Source organism: Oryctolagus cuniculus, chromosome 6 (assembly GCF_051225735.1).
Source record: "Oryctolagus cuniculus isolate XC-2025 breed Fujian yellow rabbit chromosome 6, ASM5122573v1, whole genome shotgun sequence".
NCBI classification, from domain to species: Eukaryota; Metazoa; Chordata; class Mammalia; order Lagomorpha; family Leporidae; genus Oryctolagus; species Oryctolagus cuniculus.
In genome coordinates, this window is record NC_142872.1 from 17,941,052 (window position 1) to 17,959,000 (window position 17,949).

General features: G+C 44.7%; 1 long non-coding RNA gene and 1 pseudogene across 5 annotated transcripts in view; one reads left to right on the forward strand and one right to left on the reverse strand.

Annotated features, from left to right (window-relative positions):
* Positions 1–3,597, forward strand: part of LOC149126040 (uncharacterized) — a 28,939-nt gene extending 25,342 nt beyond the window's left edge. For all 5 annotated transcript variants that reach the window (XR_016235313.1, XR_016235322.1, XR_016235315.1 and 2 more), the window contains one exon: positions 2,715–3,597. This is a non-coding gene — a long non-coding RNA (uncharacterized LOC149126040). The remainder of the gene's footprint in view (positions 1–2,714) is intronic.
* A 7,856-nt stretch (positions 3,598–11,453) lies between these two features.
* LOC100347134 (cAMP-regulated phosphoprotein 19 pseudogene) lies at positions 11,454–11,794 on the reverse strand (annotated as a pseudogene).
* Positions 11,795–17,949: the final 6,155 nt, after the last annotated feature.

Here is a 17,949-nt window from a genome sequence, read left to right on the forward strand (position 1 = left end):
GAAGATGCAGTTTAATGAAACTTAGGGGATATAGCTAAAACAATGCCTAGAGGGAAAGTTCTGTGTGCTTGGGCTTCAGGCAGCCACTTGGCACCCCCACTTAAGACAGGAGTAAAGAAGAACTAAATCAAAACTGAATGAGGGTGGGGCTGGCGCTGCGGCACAACAGGTTAAAGCCTGGCCTGAAGCGCTGGCATCCCATATGGGTGCCGGTTCGAGTCCCGGCTGCTCCACTTCTGATCCAGCTCTCTGCTATGGCCTGGGAAAGCAATAGAAGATGGCCCAACTCCTTGGGCCCCTGCACCTGTGTGGGAGACCGGGGAGAAGCTCCTGGCTCCTGGCTTTGGATCGGCGCAGCTCTGGCCGTTGCGGCCAGTTGGGGAGTGAACCAGCGGATGGAAGACTTCTCTCTCTGTCTCGACCTCTCTCTGTAATTCTTTCAAATAAGATAAAATAAATCTTTTTTAAAAAGTGAGGGCAAAAATAATGATTAGAGCAGAAAATTTAATGAGAAAGAGATTAGACAAATAGTGAAGAAAGTAAAGAGTGCAGGCTAACGATAGTAAAAACAGAAATGAAAGATGTTTGACCGTGAAGAAGTAAAACAGATTATGTGAAAAGGCTATGAATGGATAATAGCAAGTGTCGGCAAGGATGTGCAGAAGTTAGATACCCGCACTGCTGGTAATGTACTAGTGGACTAGCATAACCATTTGCGAAAGCATCCAAGTTGCTCCAGAGTTAAACATGGAGTTCCCCTATCATCCAGAAAGGTGCTCCTAGGTAGTGTACACACTGGAGAAATGAAATCACATATCCACACAAAGCTGAGTACATGAATGCGCCTAACAGCCCCACTCAGGGCAGCCAAAGTGTGGAAACAATTCAGCTGTCCACCAGCTGATGGATGCATCGATCAACTGTGCTTTTATATACATATATATATATATAAATGGATTTTCCCCAGCAGTAAAAAGAAGTTCTGATACTTGTTATGATTGGATAAATATTGGAAATACATCGGGTGAAAGCAGTCATTCAGAAAGTCCGTGTTATATGATTCCATAGAAGATGAATGGTTCCCTAGGACCGGGGGTGGGATTCGGTAGGGATTTGAGCAGATGATCATTAGGGGGTTCAAGGTGTCATTTTGGGGGGACAATGAAAATGTTGTAAAATTATGGTGATGGACTCACAGTTCGGTGACTCTGCTATAGCCATTTCCTTTCAACTGAAAGACAGATTTATTTATTTTTGAAAGGCAGAGCTACAGAGACAGAGAGACAGAGATCTTCCATCTTCTGGTTCATTCCTGAACTGGCCACAATGGCCAGAGCTGGGCCAGACTGAAGCCAAAAGCCAGGAGCTGCATCTGGGTGTCTCACACAGGTGCAGGGGCCCAAGCACGTGGACCATCTACTGCTGCTTTTCCAGGCACATTTGCAGGGAACTGGATTGAAAGTGGAGCAGCCAGGACTTGAACTAGAGCCCATGTGGGATGCTGACAGTGCAGGCAGGGGCTTAGTCCACTGTGCTACCATGCCCGCTTTGATTTGCGCATGTAAGTGGAGGGGCTGTATGGTATGCCAGCTATGCGTTGCACAGCTGGTTTTTCAAGGAACAAGCAGATGAAAGGGAGCAACTGCCTCAGCACTAACAGTGTGGAAGGTCGTGGCTTCTTCAGCAAAGCCGCCGCTTTATTCCTGACATTCGTTCCAAACCGCGCCATGAGCCCTGAGCGAGGCACCCAGGTCTCCTCCGGCCGGCCCAGTCCTAGCTTGTTAACTGCCTGCTGTCAACCCCTACTTGACAGAGCACAGCAGGAGCCGCATCTGCTAGTCTCATCACACAACTGGAGATTTGTCTCTTTTGAGAAATTTGCTTTTCTACTCACAAAATTGAATTCATGTTGCTTAGTGTTGTGTAAAATTTGAATCTGATGATCATAATAATATGGTGCACCTTAAGTTTTGATATGATGATTCTCCTAAAGATAACATGTTGCAAAATTTTAAAATTTGCTTGTGTTGACTTTAAAAATTGCTTACTGTAATCAAGATATTATGCCAAACAATGCAGACAAATTCGTAGGGATATCCTTGGTATCAAAACATCAGAGAGAAGGAGTTCAGAGGAAAAAAAAATCATCTGGTATCTGCCTCGATAGATGTAAAAGAAAAAAGCCCCCAGTTTTGTACCAGCAGGACTTCATCCCGATAGTTACAATTCCTTCTTTAGGAAGGAATAAAACCTGGTGATGCCGTCAGAGTGTCTGCCTGCCTGTGTAGTAGGAATCTCAGCACCCGCCAGGGTTTTTCAGATTTCGAAAGTGAAACAGCCGGTGCCACGGCTCACTAGGCTAATCCTCCGCCTAGTGGCACTGGCACACCGGGTTCTAGTCCCGGTCGGGGCGCCGGATTCTGTCCCGGTTGCCCCTCTTCCAGGCCAGCTCTCTGCTGTGGCCAGGGAGTGCAGTGGAGGATGGCCCAAGCACTTGGCGGCCATTGGAGGGTGAACCAACGGCAAAAAAGAAGACCTTTCTCTCTGTCTCTCTCTCTCACTGTCCACTCTGCCTGTCAAGAAAAAAAAAAGTGAAACAATGGCTTCTAATGCTTCAGTTTTGTCACCTGACATCTCTGGCTGCCTAATTTGTTTTCTAGCCAAAAAAGCAGGGGTGGTGCTTAATTAAGAAATGTATCTCTTCTTTCCCACAGGCACTCTCTCCCTGCAGTGAAAGGTTATCCGTCCTCATCTCTTATTTATCAAGAATCTATAAACCTTCCAGAAGAATCCACCGTTTTTGTCTGTTCACTCTGAGAGGTGTTCCCAGTTGTCCATATGGCTCTTCCTCACCTGGTTCATATCCGTGTAGAAGCGTTCTGGTTTTCAAGAATGCAGAAGGGCAGTTTTAGCTCCCAGTCCTCAGCTCGTACATGTAACTCCTCAACAAGAAGCAGCCCGTCTTCATGAGACCCCAGCAGCAGAGAGCCCACGTGCGCAACCTGAGCCTGGCCTCCCTGCCTGCCTTCAGGGGCTCCAGGCTCACTCCACCGAGCGCTTCTTTTCCATGGATATTTTTGAAAGCAAAAGACATTGTATTTAATCCTGCACATTTTATTACCTGCTGCAATGCCTCCCCTGGTTTCTCTTTGCCCAAATGTCTGAAAATATAGACCTCAGCTTTGTTAGTAGCTGTTGATTTTTGCATTTTCTTCTATCCAAATTTCTGTGGTAGAGACTTGCTTTCTGGCTCATACAAATTCCTGTTTTTGCCTCTTAGGTTGGGTATAAGGAGTTGAGGTTAGAGATGCAGATTGGAACACTAGGAAGGGTCTTGGAAATCATATTTAACCAATAAATTAATAACATAGGTGTTTAATTTAAAAATATGAAGGTGGATACTAGCAAAAATATATAATCAACAAAAATGGGAGAGTAGCAGTCAGAAGAGGCCAAGGCAAACTCATTTCATCTTATCTCAGATTTGGGCATGAGAAAATGTTATACAGAGTTAAATGCATTCATAAACTAGTGGAAATGATAACCATTAGAACAAACAAAATGAACTCTGCAAGTTACCAGACAATACACTCATAAAGGCAGCTTTATAGATAATACAATGAAAGACTATAAAAAGAAAAATGTCAATATAACCAAAACCATTATATAAAACATTCCAGAAATGTATCATAATATGAAATGTAACAGAAAAGTAAACATTTAGGTCATATAAATGAAGGCTAAGTAGATTACCTCCTCATAAAAAAACCCTCAAATTAAATCATAAAAATAATTTAATTGTATTTTTCAGATTCAGGAGACACACCTAAGGTAAAATAACTCATAAAAGTCTAAAATGAGAGAATGAGCGAGGGCCTGTCAGGCAAGTGTGAAGAAGGGTGTGACCCCCTTCAGTGGTGTCACCAACACGGATGCCCACAAATCAAAGAACCTTGCATCAATGCACTTACAGCAAAAATTATAGGAAACACCTGAAGAAATAATAACACATTTGGTATAAGAAATTTTTAGCTCCAGTGTCTCAGTTTATGACATATCAAGTGAATAAAAAGTACATTTGCAAATGGAACACATAAATTATGTGATACAGTAGGTCTAAATGCTATTGAGGCAATAAAAAGAGTCTTGGATAAGAAGATAGCATCATAAATACAACATGTCTCTCTAATACAATCTCATTTAATAGTATTCCAGTTGTTTTATCTCAATATAGATGAACTTATTGTAAAGATATAATATATTTGACCCCAGGAAAATGAAAAATTTCTATACAGCAACACACACACACACACACACACGTAGAATTCCAGAGTCAAAATTCAAATTAAAAAACAAAGTATTTGCAACAAGCAAGGCATAGTTAAGTCTAATTTCTTTACTGAAGGTCTATAAACTAATTTCTAAAAACCAATGATATAAGAAATCACATGGAGAGAAGCACAAATAACTCTTAAACATGTAAGGTGCTCAATGTAAGTTTCGTAATACACACATATATATACACACACAAAGATACATTTTCTCCTTGTAAATCAGCAGAATCCATTGTTGGATGAAAGTGCAGTTGCAGACATAGGAAAGCAGGCACTTACAATTTGCTGTTGAGAGTATAAACTGGTACACTGAAGAACGATTTGGCAATAATCCATCAAAATTCCAGACAGGTGCCATTTAAGCAATTCTGCTTTGGAGACCTTAATCTAGTTGCACAAGTGTAGAATGACATTCATCTAAGTAGAACAAGTATAGTAATGCTGGTAGTAGCAAAAGATTGATATGGACTAAATTTTCATGAATTGATACAAATTATGTAGTAATGGGCAGCCTAATATATTTAGTGGAAAAATATGCAGCTCTTTATAAATGAAGTATCTCTAAATAAAGTAGTATGGAGTGTGTGTGTGTGTGTGTGTGTTTCTGTGCAAACACTCATGTCCCAAGCACAAAGCTATAATATATCTGGTATGTTTCCAGCTGTGTAAAAAATACAAGAAAAGATTGTAGATGGGGGCCGGCGCTGTGGCATAGCAGGTTAACGCCCTGGCCTGAAATGCTGGCATCCCATATGGGTGCCGGTTCGAGACCTGGCTGCTCCACTCCCGATCCAGCTCCTTGCATGGCCTGGGAAAGCAGTAGAAGATGGCCCAAGTCCTTGGGCCCCTGCACCCATGTGGGAGACCCGGAAGAAGCCCCTGACTCCTGGCTTCGGATCGGCTCAGCTCTGGCCGTTGTGGTCAATTGGGGAGTGAACCATCAGATGGAAGACCTCTCCCTCTCTCCCTTTCTCCCTCTCTCTCTCTCCCCCTCTCCCCTTCTCCTCTTCTCCCCCCTCTCCCTCTTCCCCTCTCCTCCTCTCCCCTCTCTCTCCCTCTCCTCTCTCTCTCCTCTCTCTCTGTCTCCCTCTCCTCTCTCTCTCACGCTCCTCTCTCTGTGTAACTCTGACTTTCAAATAAATAAATAAATCTTAAAAAAAAAAGACTGTAGATGTACAAATGTTTTTTGGATACAGAGCAGTGATTGTCCCTAAGGAAGGATCTATGAGACTGAGAATAAGCTTGGGAGAAAAACTTGCCAAAATGCAGTTTTCTGTACTATTCAGTTTTGCACTGTGTCCAATAGGAAGTGGGCAGTCAAGTCCAGCTTTTAAAAAAAGTATCCAACAGAACTTGTGTGTGACTCAGCAGGCTAAGCCCCTGCCTCTGAGGCTAGCATTCCATTTGAACACAGGTTCTAATATCAGAGTATGGGGTGCCATTTATGTTAGCAGATGCTTATTAATAAATTCCACTAGGCTAATCCTCTGCCTTGCGGCGCCAGCACACCGGGTTCTAGTCCCGGTTGGGGCGCCGGATTCTGTCCCGGTTGCCCCTCTTCCAGGCCAGCTCTCTGCTGTGGCCAGGGAGTGCAGTGGAGGATGGCCCAAGTGCTTGGGCCCTGCACCCCATGGGAGACCAGGATAAGTACCTGGCTCCTGGCTTCGGATCAGTGCGGTGCACCGGCCGCAGCGTGCTGGCCAGGGTGGCCATTGGAGGGTGAACCAACAGCAAAGGAAGACCTTTCTCTCTGTTCTCTCTGTCTCTCTCTCTCACTGTCCACTCTGCCTGTCAAAAAAAAAATAAATTTGTAATATTAATAAATCTGTGGGTTATTGCCTAATATTCAGAGAAGAATTCTGAATACCGGCACAAATAAACGAGGCAGCGTGGTAAATTTTATGCTTTTCATTCAGTAAGAGATGCATAGGAGACTGAGGACACTATCTGGAACAGGGAATCTGGAGTCGTACCAAGCATCAGAAGCCAGCCACGTGGAGAAGCATGTAGACCAGAAAGCATGGGGCTGGTGGCCCAAAGGCCACGCGCCCAAAGGTGTGGGGCAGCAAGGGCCCACAATGGCAGAAGAGGCAAAAAGGCCAAAAAGGGCTGGGCCCCCCAGGTCCCAGGCCTTTAATCCACTTCCAAATGGGAGTGGTTAATTAACCTGATTGGCAGGTGGGTGCACAGGTGTGGCCAGGTAGGGGCATGAGATCACACAGGGGCGTGGTGAAGGTGAGGTCTCCCAGCTCGCAAATCTAGTGAATTTTTTCTGTATGCCTGCTTACAACAGTTCCAGTCCTGGTTGCTCCACTTCCAAACCAGCTCCTGCCAACACACCTAGAAAAGCAGTGGAAGATGGCACAAGTACACCAGCCATGTGGGAGACCTGAATGGAGTTCCAGGCTCCTGGCTCTAACCTAGCCCAACCCAGCCATTGCAGCCATTTGGTGAGTGAACCAGGGATGGAAGATCACTCCTCTCTCCCTCTTTTGCCCTCTCTTCTTCTCTACTGCAACGCTGACTTTCAAATCAATACATCTTTTTTGAAAAGTATCTTGCATCAGAAAGAAGCTGCAGAATTTGTGTTTGTCAAGTAAGGGGAGCTGTACCTCCAGGGGTCTGCTGGTTGTAGAGCTTTAGGGGGTATGGAGTCCAGGGGATGCCCGGCTCTCTGAGGGTTTGCAGAATCAGGTTATTAGATGTGCGGGGCCCAGTACAAGATAAAAATGTGAGGATCTTTGTCCAAAACGAATAATTTTGAGGTGGTGATGGCAGAGCATTAAACCATGTGCGGGGGTGGGGGGCCTTCAGAGAGGGGGCTGAGTGTGACTGCAGACCCCACGCTGGTGGAGCTGACGGCTGCTGGGCTGATACTGCAGCTGAAGCGTAGAACTGTCACTCACTGCCTGGTTTCTTTTTTATGTTTTTGTATTTATTATTTGTTTATTTGAAAGAGAGAGAGAGAGAGAAAATAAATTAATCTTTCATGCACTAGTTCATTCCTTAAATGGCTGCCAACAGCCAGTTCTGAGCCAGGGACTCCATCTGAGTCCCCTGCACGGGTGACAGGGGCCGTCTTCTGCTGCCTTCCAAGACTCTGACATAAAGTTGGATTGGAAGTGAAGCAGCTGGAAGTTGAATTGGCGCTATGATATGGGATGCTAATGTCACCAATTATGGCTTAACCCTCTTCACCACTATATATATATATATATATATATGTATATATACACATTGATATCTATAGGTGTATAGTTATACCTAGAGATATCTCTATATACCTAGAGATATCTCTCTATATACCTAGAGATATCTCTCTATGTAGATAGTTATAGATACCTATAGAGAGATACCTATAGAGATCAAGGGATATATCTATATAGATAGATAGATCTCTATCTATGTATCTGTATCTATCTATCTATCTATCTATCTATCTATCTATCTATAGAGAGAGAGAGAGATCCCATCTGCTAGTTTGCTTACAATAGGCAGGGCTGGGCCAGGGGGCAGGAACTCAGTCTGGGTCTCAGTCTAGGGGCAGGGATTCAACTACCTGAGCATCACATGCTGTCACATCCTAGGGTGGAATGAGCAGGAAGCTGCGATTGGGAGCAGAGGAGGAATTTGAACCCAGGCACCTCCCATATGGGATGCAGGCATCCCAAGCAGCAACTTTATCACTACGCCAATCACCTGCCCCACATTGGCTGGGTTTTAAAAGCGTGGTGTAAATGAGTTGTCACTAATCCATTGAGGTAGGTTTAAAACTGGGGGGTGAATCAACGGAAAAAGGAAGACCTTTCTTTCTCTCTCTCACTGTCCACTCTGCCTGTCAAAAATAAAAAAAAATTTTTTAAAATGAGAACTAGGGGTTATTTGTTCATGGGTCAGGACAGTGGCAAAAGATCATTCGATATTTTCCTTTCTCAAATAACAAGCAAGGGAATTTATCAATCTTGAAACATGGAGTTGAAGTTAAGTAATTTGTCCATCATCAGTCAGGAAGAAACAAAAGTGGCACTTGAACCCAGTCTGCGAAAGTCACTTGGAACAAGCACATATTCATTCAATACCTATGAGGTACAAAGCATCATGGTGGATAGAAAGGAATTTAAGGGCTAACAATAGTTCTGGCTGTTATGGAATTTGTACTTTATGTAAGGAGATGATTGTCATATGTATATACCATAACTCAAGGCAGGATCTTATAAAAACTGATCCAATTGCTGGGTACAACTTCCTTTTTTTTTAATAAAAAGATAATCAATGGCCAGCACCTCAGCTCACTAGGCTAATCTTCCGCCTGCGGCGCCGGCACCCCGGGTTCTAGTCCAGTTGGGGCACCGGTTCTGTCCCGGTTGCTCTTCTTCCAGTCCAGCTCTCTGCTGTGGCCCAGGAGTGCAGTGGAGGATGGCCCAGTTCCTTGGGCCCTGCACCCTCATGGGAGACCAGGAGAAGCACCTGGCTTCTGGCTTCAGATCGGCACAGCGCGCTGGCTGCAATGCGCTGGCCACAGCAGCCATTTGGGGGGTGAACCAACGGAAGGAAGACCTTTCTCTCTGTCTCTCTCTTTCACTATCTAACTCTGCCTGTCAAAAAAAAAAAAAAATTAGCATTGCATTTTACAAAGTAAAACCCAGGCAGATGTCATGTCACTCGCTGCAAATGTCAGGAGTCCTATCATGGCCAGTAATATCATGGACTCATCTTGTCTCATGTGTGAATTTAATGGTAACTTGTAACTATTCATGACAAAATTAAAATATAGGTACATAATAGGAATTCTAGTTTGGAATATTTTAGAATTCTTGAGTTGATCCTAGAAATACATATATTGCAGGATAACCTACTTGTTGTCATTACAAATACATTTATACAGCACTGATCCTTAAAATTACAATGAACACAGTATTGACTTTGCTGCTTTCTGCCTTTTGGCGTGGGCCAGGCAGGAAGATCATCAGTCTTTAGGAGCTGTGTTCAAGGCACCGTCTACTGTAATTTGGATTATAGAAAAGTAAGTCTGCATTTGGAGCCAAGATCCAGAAAAGATGCCTGAGTCCAAGTCAAAGATAAAGAGAAAACCAGTATAAACCTCATGCTACCAATCTCATTATCATTCTACAGCATTACAACAATGCCTGGGGAGATTTAAGAGCGGTAAATGCTGTTCCAATAGTCTACAGAAGTTCTAGGTACATAAACTGTATGTAAAACTAACTGACATCTTACTACAGTGACATGGACAGAATATGTATTTTTAATATGAATAAATCTGTCATGTAAAGTATTCTAATTGTCAGTAAGCCTTTCCTCTTAACTGACCATAATTACTGAAGTTATTTGCCAGAATTCAGCTCTTCTTGACATATGTTCCTGGGCCAATGTTTTCAACAAATTTTATTATATTTGTTTTATTATATTTAAACGATTAGCAGTTATGAGTAATAATACAGGATATATCCTGAGTGATTAATTAGCAACTGAGAAATGAGACAGCAAATGTCATTATTGTTATAAAATACAGCATTCAGTGCAGCAAATTTCTTAAAGAGTAAGGGTACAGATACCTATGTGTCCATACAGATTGAACAGCCCTATAACATCTGAATCAAAGAAGCAAAAAACAAAACAAAACAAAAAAAACAAAAAGCAAAACAGACAATGGGGGTGGACAGAAGGCCAAGTATGAAAGCCTTTTACTCTAGCATACCCAAAGTGAGTTATGGAAGTAAAAAGTATCTACATTTAAAAAGATTAGGTGAACTTTATTTTCAGAAAAGTCAAAATGAAATGTTCTGCATAGGACCAAAGATATGCATAAACAACATACCGTATTTGCACAGGGCCACTGAATGTCATGGATAGAAACAAACAAAAAGCTTACGTCTGTGGCAGACTAAGCAAAGACTTCAGTTTGGTGTTCTGTAAGCCCAAGATAGTAAACTCTTATCATACAAAAGCTATAATGACAGGGTTTGTGTAGGAACTTCTGTGCTTCTGGTTGGCACGTTGACTACTTTTTAATATGTGAAATTAATACAGACATTTGTGAAAGGTTGTGCGAAACTATTGTATTTACTAAAATGGCACAAAAGTGAATTCAGCAGTCAATGCACATGCATATGTCATTCACATCTTCAACAACAAAAGGTATCCTACCATTATAGAACTGTGTAAGAATAGTAGCTTCAACGGCAGCTGTTAAGCACTAGAATCTCATAAGTTACATCAGAATGGGCAAATATTGCCCAAGTGAAATTCAACTGTTAAAGCTACAACAGGTTTAAGGCCATTAAGTTCAACCACAGAAATATAAATCTTTCAGAGTCCCATCTAGTTATTTTGAAATATGGAACTTTTCTTAAAACCTGTGGTCTTAAACTTCTGTTTTACAAAATCCAAAAGGAAAATACAGAAAAAAATCAATACAGCAGAGGTTATGTTAAATAAGAGTAATGTATAACACTATAATTGGGGCCGACGTTGTGGCATGGTGGGTAAAGCCACCGCCTGAAGCGCCAGCATCCCATATGGGCGCCAGTTCGAGACCCAACTGCTCCACTTCCGATCCACTCTCTGCTGTGTCCTGGGAAAACAGTAGAATATGGCCCAAGTCCTTGGGCCCCTGCACCTGCCCGGGAGACCTGAAAGAAGCTCCTGGCTCCTGACTTCGAATCAGCGCAGCTCTGGCTGATGCAGCCAATTGGGGAGTGAACCAGCGGAGGGAAGACCCCACCACCACCTCTCTCTGTGTAACTGTGACTTTCAAGTAAAATAAATAAATCTTTTTAAAAAGCCGCTATAATTAAGATGAAGTAAGTAAAGCCAAACCATTAAAATTGTAAAACTTGCTACCTGTTGGAACCTACACTAGGAGTTAGGTAATATATACAATTATTTTCACATAGATTACATTGCTCTATCATGTCTTTATCATCAGTGCACTGTTTAAGCAAAACTCTACACTTGTATACTCCCTTACAATAGGAACACACACTCCCGCTACCTGCAAAGCTGTCAGTCTCAAATGACTTAGAGAATGAAGGGAAGTAAGTGGTGGATATGTAACACAGAAAGGAGAAATAATGGGAATTAGAAGAATCGTGCAGTTCAGCCAGCCAGCTTGCTGGCAACAAGGGATGGCTTCCGTGGAGGAAGGTCCTGTGGCGTGGGAATGTGGTCACCTGTGACCTCCGTTTCATCCGGGGCTACGGTAGGAAGTTGCTTTTCATTTTTGCTTTTGCCATGTTGTGATCCCTAAAACCAAAGTATTTTTGCCCTTTCTGCAATCGTTTCCTTAAGAAATCTGAACCTCTGAGCTTTTGTCCCCGATGAGGATACCCTGCTTTTGATTTTGCTTCTTCAGCTTTCTCTGGACTAGTCTCCTAGTGTCTATCTTCCATCTCCTTCTGCTCCTCCGCGGAGGCTGTCTCAGGGACTTCTGCAGACATAGTGCTCCCTCTGCAGACGAGAGCTGGGGAAAGACATGATTACTGGGTGGCAGAGGCCGCCTGGCCACTGCCTTAGGCCCGCCTGTCGCCCGCCCCCCTGGGTACAGCTTCCTGATAGAAGCAGCCTGTTAACTAGACAGTGGCAGTAAAAAGATTTTAGAAAGGATAAGAAGGGGAGTGGATTATTGCAGAGAGTTAGTATTCTAATTATTATTATATTATTATTATCTAACTTATTATTATTGCAGAGAATTAGTATTCTATAAACAAAGTTGTGAGGAATTAGACATGTTGAAGGCAGGTAATAAGAGTCATCATAGCAGGTTTAGGTACGGGGATGATGAAAGTTGAATGGGCCCATACCATTACAGTCTTAGATCTCATCTCAAGGGATTAGACTGGGGCAAGGATTATTGACTGGTGGTGACATCCAAGTGTCTGGCCTATGCCAGGATTTAGGCACAGGCTTTAAACTACTACCAGGGTGGTGGAGATGATAAAGCTGTTGATATAGGAGGAGACAGGTGGCTTTACCAGGCTGTGGTTTGGATGTCACAGTAACTCCCTTATTGGTGGTTTCACCATCTATAGTTTACAGCTGCTCATGGTCAACTGTGTATGAAATATTAAATAGAAAATTCCAGAATACACAATTTGTTTCAAATTGCACATTGGTGTAAATAGCATGAGGAAATACTGTGCTTTTTCTCACTTTGTCCCAACTGAGATGTGAAGCATCTGTTTATCAAGTGCATCCAGGCCTTATGATGCCTAATTTTTTTTTAAGATTTTATTTATTTATTTGAGAGGTAGAGTTACAGACAGTGAGAGCAAGAGACAGAAAGAAAGGTCTTCTTTCTGTTGGTTCACTCCCCAGATGGCCGCAATGGCCGGAGCTGCACCGATCCAAAGCCAGGAGCCAGGTGCTTCCTCCTGGTTTCCCATGCAGATGCAGGGGCCCAAGGACTTGGGCCATCTTCTACTGCTTCCCCAGGCCATAGCAGAGAGCTGGATTGGAAGACGGGCAGCCGGGACTAGAACCAGCGCCCTTTTGGGATGCCGGCATTGCAGGTGGAGGATTAACCTACTGTGCCATGATGCTGGCCCATGATGCCTCATTTATAAACTGAACTTCGTCATAGGTGTGTGCGTATAGGCAAAAACATAGCATGTAGAGAGTTTGGTGCTATCCATGGTTTTAGGCAGTCACTGGGTGTCTTGGAGCATATTCCGCTGTGCATAGGGGGTGTCTACCAGACAGTTGGTGGAGGAGGGAGAGCTGTTGACTGTTGTTTCTCATTAGTGGATGATAATGATAGAATTAAAGAAATCGAAAGGGCAAAATCTGAAAATAGTTTTATGGGTAAGGTGATGAAGTTATCCATTAGATGATTGTTAGGGAAAATAGTGAGCTTTCAAGGGTGTTCTAAAATGATAGTGGAGAGAGAGAGAGAGAGAGGGAGAGAGATTGATTGATTGATTCAGTTAAAACCCCAAGAACAGAGAAGATTGTTTCTCTTGCCCGTAAGTAGGGATTGCACGGCTGGGAACGGCAGTCTTTGAGAACTCTCCATTGTCTAACGTGTGTGTGTGGTGGGGAGAGTGTGGAGAAGGATGAAGGTGGTGGGGCAGTAGCAGGTGACCCATCACAACACTGGCAAGTCAGGGGTGAAGTTCAGCTGAGTGTTTGCCGGTCTCTGCCTCTCTCAGCTGGAGGAACGCGCCACTGGTCCCAGTGCTGGCTCTCCTAGGTGTGTGTTATGGGACAGCAGGAAGTAAATGTCTCTTGTTAAATGACAACACGTTTGATATCCAGGGGAAATACATAAGAAGATGGGGGAACTAGAAGAAAGGCTTGCATTTTGTAAGGGAGAAATAGTACAGAGAAAGAAAACGGAGAGTACGGGAGAGCAGCATCTATGGCTTTTGAAAGGGGATCGCCCTTTTCCCTCAAAGACATAGCACGAACAAAATGCAGAGAATGAAAAGCCACCACTGGTCTGTTTCCTGGTGGCCAGCGGCCATTACTCCTCTTCTAACAGCTCCATCAAAGTGGTAGTGCTGACACCGCTCATTCTGTGTCCCTGTCGTTTGGTGTGTATCTCAGCTGTAGCACCTGACATTTTTGCACTTGGATATTCCCGTGCTTTGGCCACACGTCTCTCTTACTGACGGTGATCTCCTTTAGGGAGGACACTGGTTTGTGTTCCTTCTGGTACACAGCTTCTAGCACACTGTTTGATCCAGTAAACAGTGGGTGTGTGAACATTGTGAAACATTTCTAGAAACTGTGACGTCTGGAAAGCCACCGATGATGCCACATGCCTGTGCTTATAAATTATGTAAGGAATCTTAACGTCCCTCTCATGTCACGTGTCTGAGGTCAAGTTCAGCTGACCCACATTAAGGAAAATGGATTTGCTGTAGATTACCATCAAGGAGCTCATAAACAGAGAGTGCAAGCATATAAAACCAACAACATAATGTGTGAAGGTTTTATGGTGGAAGACAACTGTGGTCCTTGAATAATGGGGAGCACATATCGTCAGAAAGTGGACAGAGAAAACTGCATTTCAGGAAAAGGACTTGGTTGGAGCCATGGCCCATGGTTTCCAGTGTAGACTGGATGGAAGGGCCTCGTAGGTTCCCCTGGGGGATGTGGAGAAACATCCAGAAAGCAGAGCAAATGGAGTATTTCAGATTTTACCAACTGGACAAGGAGCCTTTGAATATTTTTATAAATAATTATTTTAGAAAGATAAGATAGTTTTTCAAGGAAGCTGAAATGTGTAATGATGACCCGTGTGGGGCAATGGATGGGTGCTGAAACTTCCACACTAAAACTCATATTGCAAAATGAGAAACTTATTAATATCTCTAAAAGTAGGATATCCATAATATTCACTGCCCAAATTGGAGCAATTTTAAGAGCAAGAAATGGGTACTTTTTTTTTAGGATTTTATTTATTTATCTGAGAGGTAGAGCTACAGACAGAGGTTTTCCACCTACCGGTTCACTCCCCAAATGGCCACAATGGCCAAAGGTGGGCCAATCCGAAGCTAGGAGCCAGGAGCTTCTTTTGGGTCTCCTGTGTAGGTGTAGGGGTCCAAGCACATGGGCTATTTTCCACTGCTTTCCTAGGCCACAGGCAGAGAGCTGGATCAGAAGAGCAACAGCTGGGACTTGAACCAGTGCCCCTATGGGATGCTAGTGACAAAGGTGGAGACTTGGGCTAGTACACACAGTGCTGGCCATGAAACGGGTACTTTTAATATTTATGCTGGGACAACTGCCCTCAAATGAGAGGGTCCTGGACAAACTGTGAGGTAGAGACACCCTGTATCTAAGGGTACTTTAAAAAGTCTGTGAAAAATGGATTTAAAAATAAGCTTATTTTGGTGCAAAAGTACTTTAAAATCCATGCATAGTTTTTCCATAATACACATTATTAAGGAACTCTTTGAAGACATCATGTTTAAATAAATTTTCTTTAGTTGTAAACAAACAGAGTACCTTGATTTGGAAATTGCAGCTCAAACTGGACAAATAAAAGCATAAACAGTGATTGTCATATGAATATTTAGGCAATTAAAACTCAGACTAAGAGCTAGCACTGTCGTCTAAACACATCACACTTACGAAGTCATCGAGCCTTCAAAGAAAAACTGCGAGGCAGGTACCAATATGGAACTCGTGAATGTGACCTAATTTGGAAAGGGAGTCTTTGCAAGGTCCTTCCGGATCTTGTGTTAGAACTGTTCTGGTGCAGGGTGGGCCCTCAACGCCGTGACAAGTGTCCTGATAAGGAGAAAGGCAGAAGGAGGGCTGAGCCCAGGGACCTGGGGAGCAGGGCCGTGTGAAGACAGCGGCACAGCCTAGAGCTGGACGGCAAGAGCCACAGAGCACCTTCAGCCATCAGAAGCTGGAGAGGCCAGGAGGGATTGCCCTGGTGGCCCTGGGAGGGGCCCTGCAACACCTGCTTCTGTGTCTCCTCCAGGACTGAGAGAGAATCAGTGACTTACTGTTCTTTCTAGTCCAGGAGCTGTCGTAGTCTTAGGAAGCTCATGCAGGCCACAGTCCATCCATTAGTAAGTCGCAACGGCTCAGTCTCCAGGATTCGTCCAGACCAATCGCCACCTCTGCCCCCACTGGCTACTGCGGACCCCCACCCCTCCTTCCCGGGCCCCCTCCCTCAGTCCTCGTGCTCGCTCTCCTCTCCCAGTGGTTACAGCGTGGTTTGACCTTAGTGTTGGACTTGGGCTGTCTCTGCTGAAACCCTCCTTGCGCTCCCCACGTCTCTCCGAATGGAACCCAAAGGTTCTCTAGAAGCCTCCTAGGCTGACGAGGACTGGGCCCCTGCCCTTGCTCACAGCCCCGGCTACCTTGCTGCTTTGCACACACCCGAAACACCTCCCCCGTGAAGTCTTTGCACCCTTCCCCTCCTGTCCAGGTAGCCGTAGGTCTGGTTCCTTCCAGGGCTGTGCTCAGATCTCTTCTCTTTGCTGAAGCCCCAGCCATCCATCACGGCCAAGGTGACTTATCCTAATTAGTCTGTATCACATCACTATTGATTTTCCTCAAAGCGCCCATCACAGAACGTAATTACTCTGTTTGTTTTCTTCTCCATTAGCCTCTCTCTCCTAATAAAAGGAGCAGACCTTGTCGGTCCTGTTCACAGCTGCGTTTCCAGTCGCAGTGCTCAGCACATCGCAGCCACTAATGAATATCTGTAGGGTGCATGAAGAAATCAGCGTAACTTATCGCTATTAAGGGTGTGAACCAAAGAGAATGGAGATGGTATCTACTTGAGCACCACCCCAAATCCCACTTTCTGTAGGGTAACCCAGAAGGCCGCCTACACACATTCTCAGTGCATGCGTTAAGAACCACCGCCACAGAGAGCAGACAACCCATGAGAGTTGCAGAACAAGGTCTGAAGTTAAGGCATCGTTAAATAGTGTGTAGTGTCCAGTGAAGTGTTTCAGAACGGCAACAGTGGTCAAGTTCAAGAAAGATTTAAAGTCAAATCGTTGGGTGGATTCTTGCAGGAAATTTGGGAACAGGAATGCTAACAATTTTTCATATATTTAACGCTCAGCAGTTTAAAAAGTGCTTTCATATGCTTTACTTTATTTGACTCTATTACCCAAGTTAAGGATGGTGGATAATCCTCCCATTCTACAGGTGGAAATATGGAGACCATGTGACCTGTACAAGGCTAGGTAACTGCACAACTGACATTAGGGCGGTCTTGGACCTGAATCAGGACTTCAGGATTCAAACTCTCTGTTTTCCGCACTGCATTCCATTCGTCGGTTATTAAATTGTGCATTACTGAACACCAATTATTGCAAGTGCTCTCTTAGATAGGACATATAAAGGAGTCGATAATCTTTGTCATCAAAGAATTTAGGGTGAATGTTTGGCTCATCAGTAAAGACATCTCTTGGCATGCCCGGATCCCATGTTGGAAAACCTGGGTTCCAGTCCTGGTGCAGCTCTGATTCCAGCTTCCTGCTAATATGCACCCTGGGAGGCAGCAGGTGTCGGCTCAAGTACTTGGTTCCCTGTCACTCGTGTGAGAGACCGGCTGTTGTGGGCATTTGGGAACTGAACCAGTGGATGAGAGATCTCTGTTGCTCTCTCAAATAAATAAAGAAGACAACAAAAGAACGTGCGATATATGTTGTTGAAGGGAAAAAGTTAATAGAGCAGCTGCCACTCTGGTGCCCGCGCTCTCCCCCTGCAGACGTCCTGCGGGTCTTCGGAGACACAGAGGAGTGCCCCCGTGTGCAGCCAGGTCCTGCCCGGAGTGGGCACTGGGCACTGGGCTGGGTGGCGGCGTCCGCCTCAGCCGCTTGCCGCGGACAAGCGAGCACACCCGGCAGCGAGGCTGTCCTCCGCGCGGGGGCTGCGCAGGGAGAAGCAAAGAGTGCTTGTAGAGGAAGCGGGCCGCCCAAGTCGGGATCTTTGGACCCAAACGCTCGGGAAGATCAAACCCGGGCGTGGCCGGACTCCCGGCGGGTGAATGGGCGTGGCTTGGTGCTGTGTGGGGCGGGGCGGGGAGGGGCGAGGGAGAGGCGGGGTGGAGGCGTGGCGAATCTAGGGGCGGAGTGGGGCGCTGTGTGGGGCGGGGCGTGGGCCAAGATGGGGC